The 22,759-nt window shown below is 44.9% G+C and overlaps 1 protein-coding gene across 6 annotated transcripts in view; it reads left to right on the top strand.

Moving 5' to 3' along the window:
* The window catches only part of MID1 (midline 1), a 352,621-nt gene that overhangs the window by 179,156 nt on the left and 150,706 nt on the right, over positions 1-22,759 (top strand). For 3 of the 6 annotated variants that reach the window (XM_049107174.1, XM_025436324.3, XM_049107175.1), the window contains exon 1: positions 15,957-16,445. The exons of the other annotated variants lie outside the window; for them this stretch is intronic. The gene's annotated coding sequence lies outside the window, so the exon portion shown is untranslated. Of the gene's footprint in view, positions 1-15,956; positions 16,446-22,759 lie in introns of those variants that run through there. 6 annotated transcript variants of the gene reach the window in all.

The raw sequence follows: 22,759 nt of genomic DNA, 5'->3' as shown, positions 1-22,759 counted from the left end.
TGTAGTCATAGAGTGGAGCAATCATTAGGAGCATGGGGAATGTTTTCGGGAATGATGTTTGAAATGATTTCACCCAAGTGTAATCATAAAGGTGGTGACCCGTACCTAATGAACTCATGGCTAGCGTGAGATATCAAGTGGCTTCTATTTTCAGGTAGAATTACAGCAGCCATAACATGTGTATGGGAGTGTACTGTGCTCACTGCTTCGACGAAGGTGGAATGCCAATGAAAATGCTACATTCCTTCTGTGGCCGGTTCCATTTTTAACTTGCCCCTACTCGGGAGAGAACCAGAAGTCATTTGCCCATGAGTAATACCTTATTACACCATTGTGATTTAATATGGCATATTTTTCTCTCGATTTGCATGCCTGACAATCGACTTCCTCACTGTCGCGTTCAGGCTGAGCCACAGAAGAAAAATAGAGCCACTGAAGTAGCATTAGGTCAGCTTTGTGGGATGCATTAGCGGCCTGTCTGAACAAAGCCGAGGGACTTAGGCACAGAAAGTCATCACGTGGCCCTGGGCCCTGGGAGCCTTGCAAACGCATCGCATGACTCATTATTAAACATGCCGAGAACAGACAAATTCCAGGCGGGTGAAGCATCCACTGATTCACCTGCAGTTAGTTAGGTGGGCCCAGTGATATTTGTCTTGCTTGCTCTTCCTTAAGGAACTCCCACACCATTTCCAACTGCTCCTGAACACCACATGCCAAACACACAGAACAACTGTATTAAGCTAAAATTGTTAGCATTAAAGACAGGCACTTAAATTAGTATAACCCTCAGGCCAGGTATACTTCACTAAATTGCACAGGCTTTCAAATACCGGCATTCAATTAAAAAAAAAAAATGTATCCATGGCAACCTTCTGTCAAGGGAATAGTTACCTGAAAGGATACACATCTTTTCAAAGAAACAGGGAGAAATAAGACCAAGTTAGTTACCTGTGGATGGTATTACTTGGGTTTAAATTTAATTAGGGGCACGATTCAGGAGGAGAAGGGGCTTTTAAGAAAGTTTTACCACTTGCGTGCTTATTTCCAGTAGAATGTGTTTTCATGTCTTCTTTATCACCAAAGGATTCTTATGTATCAGGCTTTCATTAAAATACCATGAAATAACTATTCAAAAGAAAAGACCATGAAATAACTCTTTGGATTTCAGAGATTTAAGAATAAATAGCGGCCCCTCTCTTCACCCTGCCCATGGCATGCCTGCCATTTGTCAGAAAGACCCTTCAGTTAGCATGCACGGTGGCCGTGTCCCGGGGTCTTTGCTGCAGAGGGATCTTTGGTGGTCATTTCATGCGTATTTGCTACCAGAAAGGATACAGGCTCGGGTAAAAGCCCACAGTGTTTCTATTAGGTCTTAGGTCTCCTAAGCCATCTTCTTTCTGAGAGGCTCTTTCTGATGGAGTGGCCTTTTGTGTGGTCGTGTTCTATGGCAGGCTGCAGGCACAGACCAGGAGTTGGGGTTCCGGTGATATCTGTTGAGGAATTGAGGTAAGGTAAAGGATGACTTTAGAACTGAAAAGGAAAAAAAAAAAGAACTGAAGAGGCTGCAAACCTCAGCTTCTCCCATCTTTTGGGTCAGGAGTGTCAGCAAGGGAAAACTTTTCCTCTACTCTCTTAGGTTTTGTCACTGAGGTCTGCGAATTAAACTAACCAGAGTCAGTCAAAAGGCCCATAGTTTTTTCATATGTGTGTGCAGGAGAGTTCACAGATAAGGAGCAAAACCTAAGAAGCAGTGAGACTCGAGGGCTTCTTTCTTCACAAAGAAAAGAGGGTTTGGGCTTCAAGGAATGATAAAATGTGGGAACATGTGAGGAGATATATCAACTCCCAGACGGGAAGGACTATATCAGTATGGTCTGTTTATGCAAACTTATTTTGGTGTTGACACCCCATCTTCAATGAGAAGGATCACTCTTCTTCTCTCCCCTGTAGGGGGGAGCACCTTCCCCAAAGGGAAATTGGTGCCCTGGTTTTAGGCCGATAACAGGGCAGAGAATTCTTCCTGCATCTATTGGTTCTCAGTTGTCTCTTTTTCTTAAGATTTTATTTTTAAGCAATCTCTACACCCAGTGTGGGGCTTGAACTGACAACCCCCAGATCAAGAGTTGCACGCTCCACCAACTGGGCCAGCCAGGAGCCCCAGTTCTCAGCTGCCTTTAGCTCAAAATAATTCCAATGCCAAAGTGGCATATTTGAGGGGCGGGGGGCATGTTTTGATCTGCTTCAGGAGGTAAACACATCAAGCTTGAGTATTAGCCACCGTCGGCGGTCCGGGCTGGCTTCACAGGCAAGCATGCAATCACACCAGGCCTTGGCTTGGTTTAATGAATGGGTGTGACAGCCTTCCAATAAAACTTTATTTATGGACCTTGGAATTGGAATTTCATATACTTTTTCCCATGACTTGCAATAGAATTCTTTTGATTATTTTTTCAGCCATTTGAAAATGTTAAGAACCATTCTCCACCGACCATACAATAACAGGTGGTGGGTGGGATTTGGCCCAAGGGCCGGAGTTTGTGGACCTCTGATCCAGAGAAGAGGTTCCCAAATCAGTGGCTCAGCCCCACCTGGGAACTTGTCAGAAATGCAGATATCCAGGCCTCACTCCAGAGACTCTGGGGTGGGGCGGGTAATTGTGTTTTAACAAGCCCTCCAGGGGATTGTGATGCATGCTAACATTTGAGAACCTCCAATCTAGACCAACCTATAGCTCTCAACCTTGGGCTGCTCAATCTAATTCCCCAGGGGAGCTTTCAAAAAAATCTCCCCACCCAGGCCCAACCCACATCAGTTAAATCAGAGTCTCTGGGACTGGGACCCTCTCACCAGTATCTCTTTCAGGTGATTTGAACGGGCAGACAAGTCAACTGATGCTTTCTTTGTGCAAATAAGGACACTGAAGCTCAGAGAGTAAGTGACTTGTCGGAGATAGACAGCAAGAAGAAATAGGCGTGGCATAGTCCACTTAAATTTTTCTGGATGTGAGAGTGTTACGATAGCATGTTCAGTTACAGAATGTGTCCGCCAGAAGCTTCTGGGGTCATGTTATCTTTTATTCTTAGCACTGATTAATTTTAAGACACATCTGGAAAGTTGCCCTAAATGAACACTAGTTTTAGGAACTCATTAGGCCAGAGGATGTGACTGTAATTGGGAGAAATAAGGTGCAGAGGTTCAGGACCGTCCCATCTGCAAGCACTTTGGGGTTGGGGTGAGACTTCCACAATTCAGATTTAGGGCCAAGTGAGAGCAACCGAGTATCACTGCCTACCCTGGAACTACTTACCAGTATATCTGAGCAATTGGTTCGTGTTCCGTATGTGGAACACATGTAAATAAGTCACAGTCTTAAATGTCACTAATGACAGTGAGAAACCAACGTTTGCACACTTGTAATGGGTTTTCTGACTCTTCAGGACTCCTGTGCCTTGGGCGCTTTTGTTTTGTTTTTCTTATTTTAAGTAGGCTCCAGGCCCAACGTGGTGCTTGAACTCAAAACCCTGAGATCAAGAGTCGCATGCTCCTCCGACTGAGCCAGCCAGGTGCCCCTGGGTATTTTTAAAGGGGAACTTTCGAAGAATGAATGCCTTGTTCTGATTTTCTTTTCTTTTCTTTTCTTTTAAAAGATTTTATTTATTTATTCATGAGAGACAGAGAGAGAGAGAGAGAGGCAGAGACACAGGCAGAGGGGGAAACAGGCTCCATGCAGGGAGCCTGACGACGTGGGACTGGATCCCGGGTCTCCAGGACCGCGCCCTGGGCCAAAGGCAGGTGGTAAACCGCTGAGCCAGCCAGGCACCCCTAGTTCTGATTTTCTAAGCAAAGTTTCACCATATCTATGCATTCCACAGAAGGAGGAACACAGGCTGTGTACCCAAAATAGAGCTGGAGGAAGTGAGGCACAGATGGAAACTGAGTCACACAATGAATACAAGTAGAGTTTTACAAACATATGAGTGACCATTGGGCATTTTATCATTTTAGTAGTTACCTCATCATAACACAAGCTATAGTTTTGAGTTTACTCTGCACTGCGTTCTCATAGTTCTGTAGGTAAGAGCATGTTTTCAGGGGCCAGTCAGCCTGAATGTGTAAGCCAAGATCGGTGGGCTCCTAGCTTTATGACCTCAGTGGGTCACTTTGCCTCTCTGTACCTCAGTTTTTACTCCTGAGAAATGGAGATAATACTAGTACCCATTCACGTTGGCGGGGGGGAGGAGAATTTAACATGCTCATAAGCATCTGGCATTTAGTAGGCACTCAGTAAATGTTAAATAGTATTATTTTTACACAAGCTGCTTTATTCAAATCATAATAGCGTTGAGGGAGAATAAGCAGATGGGCCGTATTCACACAGTTATTAAGTGACAAAGTTGATATTTGGACTGAGGCTGTTTTTGGAATCGGTGCTCCCAGCCACATTGCTCTACTGCATTGATTAGGAATAATAAATCATGTATTTATGGGCAATGTTTTCTTCCTTGTGTAGTATAAACTTTTTGGCTTGGTTTGCATATCCCTGGACCTTCTTTTCATCTGGATGATTTTACAAAGCCTTCAGACTCCTCCTCCCACAGGAGACTGAAGTAGGGAAAGGGCCCCTCCTCCGAAGAGCTTCCCTGCTGTTGACCCCATGTCAGTAAATGGTGACTCCATTTCTCCAGCTGTTCCAGAAGAGAACTTGGAAGTCACCCTAGTATCTACTCTTTAACACATCCACTCTGTCAGCAAATCCCATCGGCTCGGCCGTCTCGATGCATCCAACATCTACCCAAGCCTCCCTATCTCCACTGCCATGCCTGCCCCAGTCTACCACCATCTCTGACCTGGTTGACTTAGTTGACCAAAAAAGCATCCTCGGCAACCTTCCTTCTGCCCAATAGAGCCCAGCAGTCACCCTGAACTCTAGAAAGTCGATTGGCTGTTGTCACTCATCAGCGCCAGTGCCTCAGAGTCTCCCCTGCCTTGCTCTGAAGAAAACCCAGAACTCTTCTGGTGATCTACTAGACCCTACGTGACCCACAAAAGCTACCCCCTTCAACACACACACATGCACACAGGAACTTGCGTGCTCTTGAACATTCTTGAAGCTCAGCTCCTACCACTGTCACCCTTGCTCACTCTGCTCCAACTGTGACAGGCTCCTTGAGTGAAGTTTGCCCTGGCCTTAGAGTATCTGCAATTATTGCTCCCTTGGCTTGGATGACTCTGTCTCACCCATCACCGTGGCCCAAAGTCTTGCTTCCTCACTTCCTTAAAACTCTGCTGAAATGTCATCCTATAAAATATTAACTTCCCTACCCCACCGTACCCCAGGACCCCCTTCTCCCTGACCAGAACTTCTATCACCATCAGACCCGCTCTGTAGTTCTTTGTTGCTTTGTCTCTGTCGCTCCACTAGAAGGGATACTGAGGAGGGCAGCCCTCGGCCTGTTTGTATCTGTCTGACTCCCTCTCCAGCACCTGAAACAATGCCTGCCATGTAGTAAACACTCAATAAATACTTGCTGAGTGAATGATGGACCATTCGGGCACCAGGAAAGTATGCCGTCACATCTTTGTCAGCATGAGGTGAAGGCATGAGAGTCTTCAGCAGAGGACTACTTTCTTGTAGTCCTACTTTCTTGTAGAAGTCCTTGTCTTTACACTTGAATTCATAGGGATTTACAGCTATCTATATGTTGCTGAGGAAATCAGTGGCTAAATCACCGATGCACCAGCTAATTTTGAACAAGGAAAAGCCCTCCACAGGCTGCATGCATTCCTAACTGTGGAAATGAATCGCAGAAACATATTCCAGTGGGAAAGCCTTTGAGAAATTCTGAATGGAGAAGGAAAACCTCATTTACAGTCTTAGAAAAATTCACATCCTGCCCCACATAGCACAAGAGTGACACCTCTTTCCATGAGGAATGCCCCATCAATAGGCATATGTGTGTTTTCCCGCCATCTACAAATGATTTAATGAACACAGCCCAAATTTGGAGAGCCACTATAGGAAAATAAAAGTCACTAAAGTGCTTCAGTGTGTTTTCAAAGATAATGGTAAACTCCTGATTTACCTTGTAGGTGCAGTGTGAGATACTTTGGGAGGTGGATTGAGGTTGGCGATTTCAGAACCAAATGGAAATCCGGGTGGGGAATCCCAAATAGTCCTGTATAAGGCACGGGGGATGAGGGAGCGTTGTGGCTACTGACGCACGGGCATGCTGGGTTTTGATGCCTCTTTCCAAAGAAGAGCTGCATCTGGAACGGGGTGGAGGGCAGCGCCATGTACTGGAAAGAACATGAGATTTGGAGTCAGAGAGACGGGTTCCAGTTTCTCATATACACACCAGCAACTTAGCTCCTTCTTCGAGAGGGCCTGACACATAACTGGTCCACAGAGATCTGGGATTCCTTTCATTTCCTCTCGTTCCTCTCAGCACCAATACCTCCTGGCGGGCTTTATTGTATTTAATAGCACATCTCTCTAGGCCAGGCATCCACTTCTTTTTCTTTTTCTTTTTTAAAGATTTTATTGATTTATTTGGCAGAGAGAGCGAGTGAGCACAAGCAGGGGGAGCTGCAGGCAGAGGGGGAGGTAGAAGCAGGCTCCCCGCTGAGCAGGGAGCCTGACTCTGGGGCTCAATCCCAGGACCCTGACATCGTGACCTGAGCCGAAGGCAGATGCTTAACCGACTGAGCCACCCAGGTGCCCCACGGTGTCCACTTCTTAATTTAAGGTTTAACCAAGTTAGACCTCTTAGAGCAGAGTGTATCAGCTGGTTTTGAATTCCTTTAACTGGGTTAATTTGCCCAGTTGAAGAAAAGTATAGCCAGTTGGTTGGTTTCTAGAGATGACCATAACGAAATTATTTTTTCCCCACACAGATATGGTTTAGGAGAAATATCAGTAGAGCTTTTTGATACAACATAGATAAAGCCACAAATAAGGGTGCGGTTATCTTGTTCATTGTACCATGTTCTTTAAATCACTCACGTTAAAATGATTTTAAATAGTGGCACCATTTATAAAGTAGACAAGCAATGTAGGCCCTTCCTTTTGGAAATTATTAAATCGAAGGAGAAATAAAATGAAGCTTCATTTGAATGCAGCTCCTCAGACATTTAAAAGAGCTCTTTAGTAAATATGGAGAAAGCCAAGGCACTGAGACCCAACATTCGCATTTTTTTCTTGCTGAGACTATGTTTATCTTGCATCTTGTATCAGGGGAATAGTAGAGGGAAGCCTAGCTCAGTATGTGTGAATTTTCATAAGTGGCTCCCAGCAGAGGAAAAACTCAGGGTGAGCTACCTAGTTATAAGGAAATAAGGGCAACTATTCTTTCTTGGCTGTGAAAAGAGAGTAAAAAAACCAGCCCGATCTGTGTCTAGCAAAGGAGAGAGGCATGTAAGCCATGATTCTGGCTCATCGTGAGGTTTTCCTCTGCTGGGAACCACTTATTGAGTAGTGCCAATCAGGGGAAAAAATACAGCCATTTCAGCAGTCTTTCTGTGCATCTGAGAAGTGTCAATCTAAAGGATAAAGCATTGTCTTTCTACAAGCAAGGAGCGCAAATCCTGTTCAAAGCTTCTTTTGATTAAAATTTCTATTCACCTTCTGTCCATGTGATTATCAACGAACCAGCCTGATTTGCTTGTTTCTAACATAGAAAAACTGAGATCTGATTCACAAAAGTAAATGTGTTTTTAATCTCTAAGGCTAATTTAAAAATCAGCTTTGAGCATTAAGATATTAAAGGTTTGAGAGACTAACCCTTTTCTTATATAAGAAAAAGAAGAGAGAGGAAAGAATAAGAAGTAAAGTGGTAATAATATAGAGTAACCGGTTATTCCTAGCCATCCTTAAGCCCAATTCTGGGGGAAAAAATGAGTTTAAGTCAAGAATGATGCCAATTAGGAATAAAAAGAAAATGTTTTTTTAATTAGTCTAATGAATTATTAAGACAGCTGGGTTGTAGAATTTTGATTCCCGGAGATCTAAAAGAAGGTTAGTCTAAAACAGCTTAAGGCAGGGCTGTCTGATATATGTATTTCCCACTACACATGGCAAATCAGTCATAAACTCTGAGCAAATTAAATCTGTGGTGGGGAAAAGAGGAAATGCCAATCAGATCATATGTGCGTGACGTGGTGACATTGCACTTGAGGTTCAACATGGGCCATCAGGCATGTAACTTCTCGAATGCTCTATTCTGACTCTTTGGTTAACTATGGGCCAGATAATCATAACATACTGCTAATACAGGAAGTGAGTTTAAGGACAAGAAATTGATTTAATCACCAGCGAGTATCTTTTTGTTTATTTTTAATTCATTTTAATTTTTATCAAAGTAATATATCTTCAAAGTACAAATATACTAAAGACTTGTAATAAAAACAGCCATCCCAGTCCATTCTAGGAGCAATCACTTTCAACTTGTAAATATTTCTTCTGATAGGTACTTCCATATTTCCCGTAATATGCTTTTATTGCTCTTTCTTGGTTTATGAATTTTAGACCATATCTTTCACATCCTGCATAGGATCAGAAAGAAATGACCTCTCTTGCACCACCCTCCTCATCCCACCCCACATCCTCCCAATAAAATTGTGTCAGTTAGGAACTGTGTTCATCTATGAGCCACAAACTCCAAAACACTGGCTCCCACTAATTAGCAGTTTATTTTTTGCACAGAACACAAAGTTCAGGGCTCATTCGGAGACTCAAGATGTCCTCAGGAATCCAGGATCCTTCTGTCTTTCCTGTTTTCCAGCTCTACCACGTGTTCCAGCCTTCTCATGGCGACAGAGCCGCCCCAGTCCCTCAGATATTACATCCGTTCTCCTGGTATGGAAGTTGGGAAGGGCGACAGGCAAACCGTGTGTCTCTTTTAAGAGCTTTTCCAGAAGCCCTTCATGGCAGCTTCTATTGAAATTCCATAGGCCATGCAATTTCATATCCCTACCCACACCTGCAAGGGAGACTGGCAGATGTTCCTCAGCTGGGCACCTTTCTGCCACCAAATACACTGAAGCTCTGTTGGGAAGATATGGGGGGAAGATGGATATTGGATTGACTTCCAGTCATCTCTGCCGCAGGATCTGTATCAGAGATCCCTGCCGATGTAAGGAGTGTCTTAGGACTGTGCTGCTTTAGGTGTGTTCTTTTGCTTTTCCTGGAATTAATAATAGTATCACCTTTTGCTTATATCTCTGTGTACCTGTTCATCCTCGAATGTCATCTATCAATATCATTTCTTGCCCTGGAGACCTCAGACCGGAATTGTCCATCTTCCTGCTACCGCTTAGATGGGGGGTCTTTCTAGGACTGCCACATCTACCATCTTTGCTTCTCTTTATGTTGGTTTCCCTGTTTTCGGAGTCCTGTTGGCTCCTCTTTCTTGGTTTAATTCCCTCCTTTTGCTAAGACATATCTTCGAGTAGATTCCAAAGACAGAGTAGAAGGGATGCAAATATTTTGAGTCTTTCTATGAAAAAAATCCCATTCCATCCTGACATTTGATGAATACTATGACTTGATACAGAATCACCAGTTAGAAATCCAATTCATCTCTGGGAAACAAACTAGGAGGGGTGGAAGGGGAGGTGGGCGGGGGGTGGGGGTGACTGAGTGATGGGCACTGAGGGGGCACCTAATGGGATGAGCACTGGGTGTTATTCTATATGTTGGCAAATTGAACACCAATAAAAAATAAATTTATATAAAAATAAATAAATCTCAACCCAGTACTTAAAAAAAAAGAAATTCAATTTATCTCAAAATTACATAGCTCTTACCTTTCCAGTGTTGCAGTTGAGAAGCACATAATAAATCTATTAGCAAAATTTCATCATTTAGAGAGAAGAGAGCCTTCTACTGATGGCTGTTTTGAAATTGTCATTATTATTAGTTGCAGCAATTCAGTAAACATTTACTGACTAATTGACCATATCCTGTGTGCTTGTTGTTATTAGGGATATACAACAGTCCATTGGCTAGGCTATAGTACCAGTTATTCACTCAAACTCTAATCTAGGGGTTGCTGTGAGGACATTAGTAGATATGGTTAGCAGCTATAATCAGTTGACTTTACGCAAATTAGACTCTTTGAGAATGTGGGTAGGCTGCATCCAATCAGTTGAAGGCCTTAAAAGCAAAACTGAGGTTTCCCTGAGGAAGAAAAAAAATTTTTTTAAGATTTTATTTATTTATTAGTGAGAGACAGAGAGAGAGAGGGTGGGGGGGCAGAGACACAGGCAGAGGGAGAAGCAGGCTCCATGCAGGGAGCCCGAAGTGGGCCTGGATCCCGGGTCTCCAGGATCAGGCCCTTGGCTGAAGGCAGTGCTAAACCGCCGAGCCACCCGGGCTGCCCAGAAGAAGAAATTTTGCCTCAGAACTGTAGGATCAGCTCCTGTCAGCCTGCCCTATGGATGTCAGACTTACCACTCCTCACAATCACAGAAGCCAAGTCCTTGAAATAAATTTCAAGATATATGTTCTATATCCTACTGGTTCTATTTCTCTGGAGGACCCTGACTGATACAGGCCTCACTGACCTCAGAGCCTAGGAAAGGGGTTAATAAGACAAGTACAAAATAAATTATTATAATAGCTTTCTTCTTGCAAATTTAAGCACAAAATTGTAGCAAAAAAAGTAGATGACTTAGAAATTGAAGAATTACTTCGGGGAAGTAGGATATCAGCGTGTTGACATGAAGCAGAAGGTTTAATTGGGAGTGTAGAGAATATCTGACAGCAGGAGGAGTATATAAAAACCATCGCCAAGCTCATCCATAAACCTTTACCACCTTACTAAGAGGAAGGTAATGAAGGATCAGCCATATTTAATCCATGAACAAAAACTAGGAAACGTCAAAATATTTCACCTTTAAAAGCAGAAATTATTAAATAGTTATGATTAAAATTTTAAATAGCAAGATTTGTTTTAATTGCTTAATTTTCAAGTGAGGAAACATCAAGTTCAGTGTATTGAAAACCCTGACCGGTGACCAGTTAGTCAGCTCTGGGCTGTCTGCGAGTCTGCCCTTAGGGTACGTTCTCCAAAACCATTTCTCACAGGATGCCTCTTCCTTCTGTGTTTGTATTCACAGATTTCTTTCCTTCTTTCCAGAGTCTGTCATCCAAAACATTCGCACAAGCAACAGTTACAACAACCTTTCCCACTCATCCATCAGGTTGCTACCACAAAGTACTACAGACTAGGGGGCTTGTAGACAACAGACATTTATTTCTCACATTCTGGAGGCTGGAAGTCCCAGATTAAGGGGTGGGCACATTGGGTAGAAGGTAAGAGCCTGCTTCCTGCTTCAGCCAGCTGTCTTCTTGCTGTCCTCATGAGGTGAAGGGGTGAGATAGCTCTCTGGGATTTCTTTTACAAAGAACCAGTCTCATTCATGAAGCTCCACCTTCGCCTCCCAAAGATAGCACCTCACCTCCTACTCCATCACAGTAGGGGTTGGGATTTCAACAGAGGCATTTTGGGAAGGACACAAACATTCAGTCCATAATTTGCCCAACTCTCCCCTGAAAAATGTGGGCCTTCAGGTGTCAGTTGGTTTACTTGAAGTCCATCAGCCAGCTCACCAGCCACAATGACACCAAAAATGGACTCCAAATGGCATCTATGTCCTGTGCTTCTGTTAAGCCACAATGCTTCCATCAGCCAACTCCAGGAAACAGGCGTAATGAGTACCTACACCCAACGAGGAGAAACTTGTTGCTGTTCTGTGACATCCTGTAAGAATTCTAGATGGGCTTTTCTTTTTCTAACCAGGGCCTTGTGTTGTTGTTGTCTTAAACTACCTTGACCAATTACTTCAAGTACAGCATTCCTCAGATTTTCCTCTGCTGCCATAGGTATAAAGCAACTGGGTTTCTGGAACCTCTGAAGGAGACGAAATACACTCTCTTCATAGACCCAGAAGACTGCGCTCTGATCGAGCACACTTTCCAGGTGGCTGACTAGGCAATTTCACCTTGGTTTTCACTGACTTTTAATGGTGCATCCTGATGGGTATTTCTTTTTTTTTTTTTTTAAACATTTTTTTTATTTATTTATGATAGGCACACAGTGAGAGAGAGAGAGGCAGAGACACAGGCAGAGGGAGAAGCAGGCTCCATGCACCGGGAGCCCGACGTGGGATTCGATCCTGGGTCTCCAGGATTGCGCCCTGGGCCAAAGGCAAGCGCCAAACCGCTGCGCCACCCAGGGATCCCCTGATGGGTATTTCAATAAACTGTACAAAGTTACTGCTGGTCAACCATTATTTACTTATACAAATGCTGATCCCATGTGCTTTGACCCTGATAGAACACAGAAAGACGGGGCATGCATCCTGCTAGTTCTCCTGTGAGGTGCCAGGCGAATGCCCGCCCATGTCCAGTAGGGTCTTCCCAGGGCCAACTGCCTAGGCGCCTATGTGACATTGACTGTGCGGGTCTGTTTATAACCGAATCTGCACATAACTACACAGGACTGTTGTCTAGGCTACTTTTTAAGGAATATCCGTCAACACTGCAACATCCCTTCAGCTGTCATTTGCAAACACTCTTTATCACACACTGCAGGAGAGGACATCTTCTCCTTTGGTCAAGCATGTTTCTTTACCTGTTTCACTTTACTTGCTCACACTGGTCCCAATAAGTGGATCGAATGCTCACTTAATGGACAACCCTCAAGGGGCCATTTATTTCATTTAGAAGTTTTAAAAATTATGCCAAAAAAAGAAGTTTTAAAAGTTATATTTGTTTATTTATAAATGAAAAAGAGTTCATTTTTTACACCACCCACTTTCTTTAGGCGTTTCTGGAACACTTCTGGAGACAGCATATTTTACTTAACAAAAAGCAGAGTAATCCTAATCCCAAACAAGTGATTCCTGGTACAGCAATTTATAACAATAAGATCTTGGGTTATTTCCATTGTCTCAGTGATCTTGTCTGTCCACCTTAGCCCAACAATGGTGATGTCTACTTTTTTGATATTTTGGTGGAGAGAAAATGGTGCGTGTTTGCAAAGAACCTGGCAACATGCTTGCTCACACTAGGCAACATGCTTGCTCACACTAGGCACTCGTAAGTGCTGTTTGTTAAAGACACCACCAGTAGCATTCCTGTCTTTGTGCATAACGAGAAGAGAGTAGAGATGACCATCATCAATTACTGTCTCTCTTACCAGTGGAAATGCCCTTCCATATACCTCTCAGAGGTTATTGTATATATTCCTCCTGGAGATCTTTGTAATCAATAGCTGATAGGATGTGCAAGTTTGTGGATGCAAAAGCGTGTGATGCCTTCATATAAAAACATAAAAAATATGGTGTCTCACAAATACATCCATGAAGCCGAGGCTCTGTTTAGAACAGGCTTCTAGTCTTTCACTCTGGTCTGTTTATGGTGCTCAGATGTGGGAGTTTTAGGATGGAAGATGGCATTATGCTTATTGTTTTCATAAGTACAGAATAGATATAACATTATGGTAAAAAGGTAACCGTAAGAGTTTCAGTTTCTGTGGATGAGGCAGTGGCAGCAATCAGATTGGTGTCCGTGTCTCGGAGAAGCTGCACATTGCATTGCGTTTTCTCTCTACGCACATTGGTTGACCACCTGCTACACAGCAGGTACAGTGCAAGTGGCTGGGGTTACAAGATGAATAGGACGCCATCCTTACCCTTGAGAGCGTTACAGTTTAACAGGAGAGAGACTCGAGAGTATATGATGACAGTACCGCAATGGAAGTGACAGCAGAGGTGTATTACGAGTTGCTCAAGCTGGTGCTTATCATCTCCTGATTTGGCACCACTCTTTCCAACTTGGTGTTCGGTGTCCTCATGGTGGGAAAGGAGGGAGTGTTTACACTATGGAAATTGGCAAAGGCTACTACAAATCCTCAGAGGTTTTTTTTGTTTTTTTGAAAGCTGGTTGTTAAACATTTACCAGCACACCACCTGGGTGTCTGTGAACTGCTTTATGAGCATAGAGGAGGGAAGGGATTAATCTGTCCTGGGGCATTGGGGAAAGCACAGAAGAGGGGGTGACATTTGACTTTGTAGGGTGGTAGGGGAGTAGGCTAAAGGAGATGAAAGATGGTTGGAACTGTGAAAGGGCACAGTGATGGTGAGAGCAAATCCCAGCTCACATTTACCTTTGGGATGATGACTGCAGAAGGCAAATGCAGTTGTCACAGAAGCTTCTGTTGAAGGTGAAAAATTAGATGTGCCTTGGGATTTAACTGGGGTGATACAGAAAGCCAGCGGCTCTGGGTAGCTCCCTATGTCCTGGGGCTGAGGGCATACCTGGGATGGTATGTCTCAAAGTGAATCAGAGTCCTGTGATGGTGGGACCAAAATGTGGATTCCCAGCCTCCTCCTCAAACCTACAAATCAGATTCCCCTGGAACAGGAGCAGACCTTTGGGATTTGCATTTTTAACAATCTCCCCAGAAGTTTCCTCACACACTCTAGGTTGAGAACCAATATTCCAGAGCCAGTACATCCATGGTTCTCAATTTGGTGTGATTTCACCACCGCCCCCCCCCCCCCGGAGGACATTTGGTAAATGGTTACTATTGTGTGTCATGGCTGTGAGAATGCCACAGGCATCTAGTGGGCCTAGACCGAGGTGCTGTTCAACACCCAACAATGTACAGCACAGCACCCACCGTGGAGAATGATCCAACCCCAAATGTCAGTAGTGCTGAGGTTGGTCTAGGTCATAAAGAAGGGCTTCAAAATAAGCACAAATCAGCTTATGTCACTAGGTGGGGCCTTAGCTTACAAAGGTGGGGGGCTGGGGTGGGTTTAGGGACCTCCGAGTCCAGATATTGGGCGGCTGCGTTTTCACAGAACTGGGCAGAGTTCATACCTACTAAGCCTGTGTAGATGACGCTCTTGAAATTGCCCATTCATGGTCTGCTAACTTGTTATTTTTAAAAAGATTTTATTTATTCATGAGAGACACACACCACAGAGGCAGAGACACAGGCAGAGGGAGAAGCAGGCTCCATGCAGGGAGCCTGACGTGGGACTCGATCCAGGGACTCCAGGATCAGGCCCTGGGCTGAAGGCGGCGCTAAACTGCTGAGCCACCTGGGCTGCCCTAACTTGGTATTTTTGCCTCTGATACAGGGATTTAAAAATATTCACTGAATTACTCTCACAAAATTTTAGTCACTTCTTTGGGGAGGGGGAGGAATGTATATATACTACTGGCGCTACACAAAGTAGTCTTTGCTCGACTTGCACTTTTTTGAAATTCAAAGGTAGATTTGCATTGAAATCACACTGGTTAAGAGTTGAATTAAGTTACTGTTTATGTAGAGTCAAGAAAGCGAACTTTGGGACTTCTTTTTAAGTCCGGGTTTAAGTTCTACTGAGAGGATGGCCAGCTAGGTCCCGGTTGGTTAATAAGCTCAGCAGATCAGCTCTGTTGGTAAGGCAGCCGCAGTGAGCAGTAGGTACACTTACCTTAGACATTTTCTTCTTAAGGAAACATCAGTGTTTCTTTTTCTAGTAACAGTATTATCTGAAATCATGCCTCGGGCCCTCAACAGATAGATTCTTGGTCCTTTGTTGCATTTCAACAGATTTGTGTGCAAGTTCCCATTTAGATTTGGGTTTGTTTGGTTTTTTTTTTTAGACTGGAAGTACAGTTCATCTATATGGAAATGAGGCAGGTGCCTGTTTGAGTTAAGGTGTTCTGCATAACAATCTGGATTCCTCCCTCCTCCCGACCCCCCCCCCCCATCTTTGCCAAAGTAGCAGTTGGTGCAAAGACACCCTTTTCAAGATATGGGTGGGCCCTGAATGTTGCACTTTTCTGGCCAGAGTAGTTGTGCACCTTCCAAATGCTTTCGTGCTTTTTAAGGAGCTCCTAAAAGCCAAAGGCCTTAGGGCCCGGGCTAGCTGAGTTAGGCTTTGAGCCGATCCAGAGCATGGAGATAAGAATAGAACTCATCCTTTACTTGGGGAGCGTTCGCAGCGTTTCCAGCTGCTTCCAGCCATTTAAATCCCGAAAGCTCTCTAATCCTCGCGGAGGCAGCATTTCTGGCTCCCAGGACCCACCCCTTTCTGCTGATTGGCGGGGCTCCTCTGGGGCCCAAGCCAGCCACCTACGACGTCTCTGAGACCCGATTTGAAATAAGAGCCAGGCGGTCCTCGCTTCCCTGAGCCCGACTTTTCATAGGCTGGGAAGAAAAGCTTGAGAAACTTGACATTGTCTTGGGCAGAGTGCGTGTAGCAACAGATCAAAGAAAAAGGAAGAAAACGTGCTCTTTGCTGCCTGTGGATCTCCCTGAGTTGCTTTTGTCTTGCGGGCTTCTGTTGGGTTTGGTGTTTCCCCTCTGAAGACCGCGGCGTGGGCTTCGAGGCAGCTCGCTCCCTGCCGGATGGGTCATGGAATTCTAAACATGAGGCAGGTAAGCGCCCGGGGGCCGCGAGGGCGGCGCAGCCGGGGACCCCCGCGACGGTGCTGGGGCTCGCCGGGTAGCACATGCCCCTCCGAGTCCGGCCTTTTGCCCTGGAGACGCGGCTGCATTTTCCGAAGGGAACCCGAGAGGCCTATTTTCAGAGCCCCCCCCCCGCACCCCCCAACCCCCTTCTACCCCCTCCCCACTTTGCCTCTAACGGTGATTGGTGATGTCAGCCAGTCATTGTAAGGGGCTTAAAAGCGGTTTGTAGAATATGTAAATCAATTCCAGTTTGCAGTGGCTGGAATGTATTGTGCAGGATCCATCTCGAGCTTTTAGCCTCCATCCTGCGCTTCGGATTAGAAGAAAGATAACCGAATATCCTGAAAAAGAATTACACGGGGCGTCTTATCTCATTTCGGCTTCCCACTCTGAGCACTTAACTGCGTTTGCGGCTGAGAAGGCGGAACCGGCCTCAAATGAGCACAGACAGCCCTTCCAGAAAAATGCAGATTAATTTTTCTGTTCCAGCAGTTTTGAAACTGTGTTGCTTCTGGACGTGAGAAGACAACCCCGAAGCAGTCTGCTGAGCAAGGCTCGGGATTACTTAAAATGAGTCTTTCAAAGGAATTCTAAGCAGGCGGCTCCTTCCGTGGCTTCGGGGCAGAATGATAAAATTCCTTATCAGCCCAGGCAGAGGTTTACCATTAAGGAAGGAAAAGAAAAAAGTGGGTGTACGAAGCCAAGGGTGTAATAGCCAAGGGTGCAATTTCCAACTTCTTCCAACTCACGGGAGACTCTGATGTCAGTATGTACACGGGAAGACCCCTGCTCCTAGAAAGGGAAGACGAGACTGGGAACAGGCTGCTAGGCTGCCCAGGGCAGACAATTACTAGAGGGTGTTAATTGCTTTTGCCAGTTCTCAACAAATCTGGGGAGGAAAAGTTAGCATCTGCCTCACCACCAGAAAAGCTCTGCCTTTTTTTTTTTTTTTTTTCTAAATGGGTTCGGCACCCCCCGCCCCAGCACTTTGGGATAAGTGATTTGCATAGGAAGCCAACTTTCCCTTTTGGGGCGGGGGTGGGGGGTGGTTTAGAACTTTCTGTTTCCTGCCGCCCCGGGCGGTGGTGCGGAGCCCCTGCTGAACGCCGGGCGCGAAGACCCTCCGCCGCTTGTGCCCCAAGCAGGCGTGGTAGGCAAGTTCCCGTGAGTGCAGAGAAGCACATTTACACGAGCAAGTACCGTGTGTGTTTTCAATGAATTGCCCTTGCCTCTCTGGACACTGTGGGGCCAAGGCTCACTTGCTTTCAGTTGTGCAAACCCACAACTGACCCCGTTCTTTTTATGCGGGGTGGGATGGGGGAAAGGAGCAAGAGGCCCAAATGGAAAGGATCTAAAAGGCAAAAGAGGAGCGCAAAACATTTTTGACAAAGGTCCTTAGCTGGAACAAAGGAGTCATTTGATCCTGTGCAGGGCCACCTGTCCTCTCCTTGGTGATGTCTGAGCTCAATTTTCAGAATCCCTGTTCCCACACAATCCCTGTGGAACGGCGGCACTCCCCGTGCCTGATGCCAGAGGCATGCTGTCCGGCTTGGCATGACTTCCCCCATGCCTAGCTCGCTGTGGCATTCGCGTGAATTGGAATTCAGCCCGGTATTGAAGTTTTAAGGGTACGCATGTAATAACTCCTTTGTTACTTAGTGAATGAACGACTTTTTAATCCTCTGACTCTGTGTCTAATAATTTTCTGGCCTGTTCGGAGGGTGCAGTGGGGGTGGGATGTCTCAGGGTGGGGGGGGGGGAGTGGGCGGAAGGGGGGCGGAGGGGGAGACTCATTGCTCACCCAAAGAATCAGGGCAGTCCAGCGTTTCAGGAATCTAGCACGTTGTTCCACAGCAGCCAGAACAACAATGTAGAGGGGATGGTGGAGTTATTGGTGTGGATTAATCCTAACTTTATTTGAGTTTCTCTTGGGGCAAACTGCTGCATCCAGGCTGGGTGAATCGCACCTACCAGCCAATTTGCCATCCCAGCCCGGCGGCCCCAGCCGGATTTGCAGCGTTAACTATCAAGCAGGTCCGTGTGTCATCAGCTCAGCAATGAAATCCAATCTCTTCTTTGCTGAGGAGTGATCCGTCCCAAGGGCTGCACAACCCTGAGCAATGGTGCGGCAGCCAAGAGACCCCTGCCACGTACCAGGCATAGCAGGTAGCCAGGAGCTGCCAGCAGAGTTAGAAAGCTGCCTGCCTGGAGATGAGATTCAGAGGGATTTTGCTTTCTGCCAGGGTGGCAGGGAAAAAAACTCCACATAGAAGGGTAATATTATTTAAGAGTTCCTAAGGTCACGCTGATTTAGGACAAAAGCAAAGTGTAAACCTGGTTTGCCTTTATCAGGAAGTAATTTCAACGTGTGTGCCAATCTTTCTCTGCACTCTGATCATAAATGGGAAACTTTCCTGAAACTTCCTTGAGAAGGAATTTGCTGTGTTCCCAGGCAAAAGGAAAGGCATGGCCACCTGTTGTAGAGGCCCAGCCAAAAACAACAGGTTTGCCTGTGGCATTCCCGCAACTGCAAATATCCTCCCCAAATAGCGCACCACTCATTGTCCCTGCACATGAGAAGAACAAATAATTCTTTCTCGGGCTGGAAAAAAAAATCAGCTTCTCCAGACAACTGCCTACCAGACCTATTTTGTGTTTTTAATATCCTGATGACTTTCCAAAATGCTCTAGGAGGAGAAGGTGCCCACTCTGATCTCTGATAGACTAAAACAAATCATCGCCTTACAGGGTGCCTTCCAGTGTGAAGGGAAAAAATTAGGTAGTTAGCCAATGCTTCAAGCAGCTGCTCAATTCTTGCAGAGCTAGTGTGGTGCTATTACAAGGAAGCTGTGACTCGCCTGTTTTGCATTCTTCAGATTGGAATTAAAATGCCCAAGGACATCTGGTTTAATAATGAATGTCTTTGTATTAATCTTTCCTTTGAGGATTAGGAAGTCCTTTACGAACATGATCTATTTATTCTCTGTCACATCCCCAGGAGAGAACGAGGTGGCAGTTTGATCCTCATTGAACAAATGGTGAGGTGAAGGCAGAGAAGGGGGAAGCATAAAAGACACACAGCAAATTAGGTGCGCTTCTGTCCTTGAATCCTACCCACTCCGAAAGACAGGCTACCTGTGCGCCCGAGGCTCGGAATCAGAAGTGACAGGGCTTACAACAGGACCCTCCTACAGCGTCCTTTTTCTTACCGGTCTGTAACCAGCACGTAGCGTCCCAAGTATGTTTTATGGTTCCCTTCATTTGAAAGTCAAGCCTATAAAAGTTTAAAAGGCATTTCTGTTCTCATTTGTCCCAACATCGAGATAGAAAGATATGGTGACTAACCGGAATTTCAAATATGTATCTGAGAAATGTTCCCTTTCAACAGCTGTTTCAAGTTTTTGCACGTGGTTTGGAGGTTGGTTTGGAGGTCCAGGGTCTTCGACACGCGTTGAAATGTTCATGCCTTCCCTGCTCTCTCTCCCTTGCAGGGAATTTATTAACCATAGGACTTGCTGTCAATTAAAGCTTCTTATTGGTCGTTTTGAAATATTCAAGTTGGCTTTTCCTTGCCATTCGTTAGGACATGGGTTCGTAGTTTGCTTGGCTATGGCCCGCATAGGCTGTGGGCAAATCCTTTAATTGGTAGGTGCATGTTATCCGCAGACATTCCAGCAAGTTTTAAGGCTAAGTGTGTATGTGGATGTCTCCTGGCTTTGATCCCTTGTGTGGTAAATAGACATCCAAGGTAGCTATGGCAACCTGGCCTGCGCGGTGTTTTGTGAAGGGGGGGCGGGATTGGTCACCCGACAAAGAGTAATTTAATTTGTTCGATGAGGAAAAGGTGAGGCCGATCAGGACATTTTTAACCCGCACGATCTGAGGATCCCAGTTCATCCAAATCATGTGGATTTTTTTCTCGGTGGGCAAAAAGAATGAGTGGTTAGCCACGACCCAAGTATTCTGCAGATGAAATTTAAATGCTTTCCAGTCAAACGGTTGCTACTTCCAAAAAGCAACTTATGAAACGAAAGGGAAAGCCAACATATTACATCAATATCTCTGTTGTACTTGGTGTGAGCTTTTGCATTTTGAGAATTTGGTGGGATTCTCGAAAGAAAGGCCGCAGTCCGGTTGGGCGGTGTGCATTTCAGTTATCCACCTGCAGAGGTCAGGCTTGAAGTGTCTATGACGGAAGGCCGGTGGACGCGCCGCTGGGAGCCAGATCAGAGTCCAGGAGAATTGCCCTGCTTATTTGGAACAATTAGTTAGCGATTCTTTAATCTTGTGACCAAAGCCACGATGAAAATGAGTTCATTCAAGGAAGAGAATATCAAATACTCTGTGATTAAAGAAAGGGCTACAAAGCCAGGTCAAACAGGAATCTAATCTCCCATTTAGATATGGGATGGTTTTATCAACATGATTCTTTCTGGCTCATTATCAACTCCTTTTATTTCACATGAAACTCATCTCGGGGGTTTTGTTCTAGAAGGTTGCTTGCCTAGTTTTACGACCTGGCACGTCCTAGAAATTTATTTCAATGAAAGGACAAAATATTAGGGACCCATCTGGATCCACAAGATCCCCGCCCCCCTTCCCCCCACCCCCCACCCCGGAGGAAAATATCCCTCAGACACAGATTAGGATGGTTAATGGCCTCCAGAAAGTCTGGTCGTGTTAAAGAGGTCAGAAAATTGCGGCACTGGAAAAAAAATGTTTAGAGAAGACTTTCCTAAAACAAAACAAAACAAGCAAACATAAAACTAAGAACTTATCTGCTCTGTGCTATGAAAGAAGTTTTGGCTTAAAATGGCATAAACAATGGAAGATGTACTGATCATTTGTAGTGCAAGTGGATTTAAAGGTTTTATATACAGTCCACTGTTTATGATGAGTATAATCCAGAGGCTCTCCTTCTGTTCTTACATTATTCAAGGACATTTACTGAGTACTTACAGAATTAATATATTCAGTAGTCCATTCATTTAAGCTACTTTAAATGATTATTATATGCCTTTCTGGGCTACAAACATGATTTTAATATGATCCCTGCCCTCAAAGGACTTTTGATCTGATATATAGTTTATTGTACCAGTAGCATAATGTAAGTTATTTGTGGGCAGAATGCCTGCTTCTTAATAACTATACTTGTATGGATAAGGATCTACTTGATAAATTGATGGTAGCCCAAGATTTCTTGAACTTTGGAGACTTGATAAGTGATTTGGATTTGTGAAGGTTAGTTAATTTTTAGCTACATATCCATCTGTAGAAAGTTACGAATTCCTAGTTAAAATACATTTATCATCATCATTTTTTTTTAAGATTTTATTTATTTATTCATGAGAGACACAGAGAGGGAGAGAGGCCGAGACACAGGCAGAGGGAGAAGCAGGCTCCATGCAAGGAGCCCGATATGGGACTCGATCCTGGGACTCCAAGATAACGTTCTAGGCCGAAGGCAGGCACCAAACTGCTGAGCCACCCAGGGATCCCCGTTTATCATAATTATTAAGTAGCAATTTAACCAATTTTTATCAATAGAGGAAAATAACTCCAAGGCAGTCCCCAATCTAGGAAGACCTTATGCCCTAAGAGTTTGTCGTTTGAAACCCTGGATGTTTTCCAATGAGAAATGATTCCATTTCCAGAACTCACTATCTTAAAAAATAACCAATCGGATTGACGTCAGATTCAGTTCTGAGTTTCGAGGACATGCCTCCATGTTACACAGGCTGGAACCCAGAAGGAGAAAGAGTTACCGTTACTTTGGCAATTCTTGAAGTGGGAAAAGTTTACCCTAGTGTTTACACCTTTCCTTCTCCATCCTTCTGATACCTTCTGGGTCCCATTGGGACCCCCTATCCTAATACACAGAGACTTGAGTTTCTTTAATGGCCCAACCAAGCCCCTGCCCTGCCCCACCTCCAAACCACACTCCTACTTCCTTCCTCTAGACAATGGCCTCCACCAGGTGTTGGGGAAGAAGCAATATGGATGAGCTAAAGCTCATGACTCAGGCTTTCAAACCTCAGGATGGATCTTGGAGAAAAAGCAGTAGAGCCTGGAGCTGTAAAAATCACGATTGCCCTTTGCGGGACAACGTCAGTGGGCAGGGTCATGCCTTTGGCAGATGGGACTTGCAGATGTGTCCACCCGTGAGTCCCACCTCTACACTTATTCTTTTCTCAGCATCTTGCTTCAACTTATGGACCCACTGAGGTCTCTGGTGAGTGACGGCCAGGGAAGCACAGGGAGCCAAGTGAAGGGACAGTGAA

This window comes from Canis lupus, chromosome X (genome assembly GCF_003254725.2).
Source record: "Canis lupus dingo isolate Sandy chromosome X, ASM325472v2, whole genome shotgun sequence".
NCBI lineage: Eukaryota > Metazoa > Chordata > Mammalia > Carnivora > Canidae > Canis > Canis lupus.
Note: the sequence above shows the minus strand (reverse complement) of the source record. Positions and strands in the feature narration are given on the sequence as shown.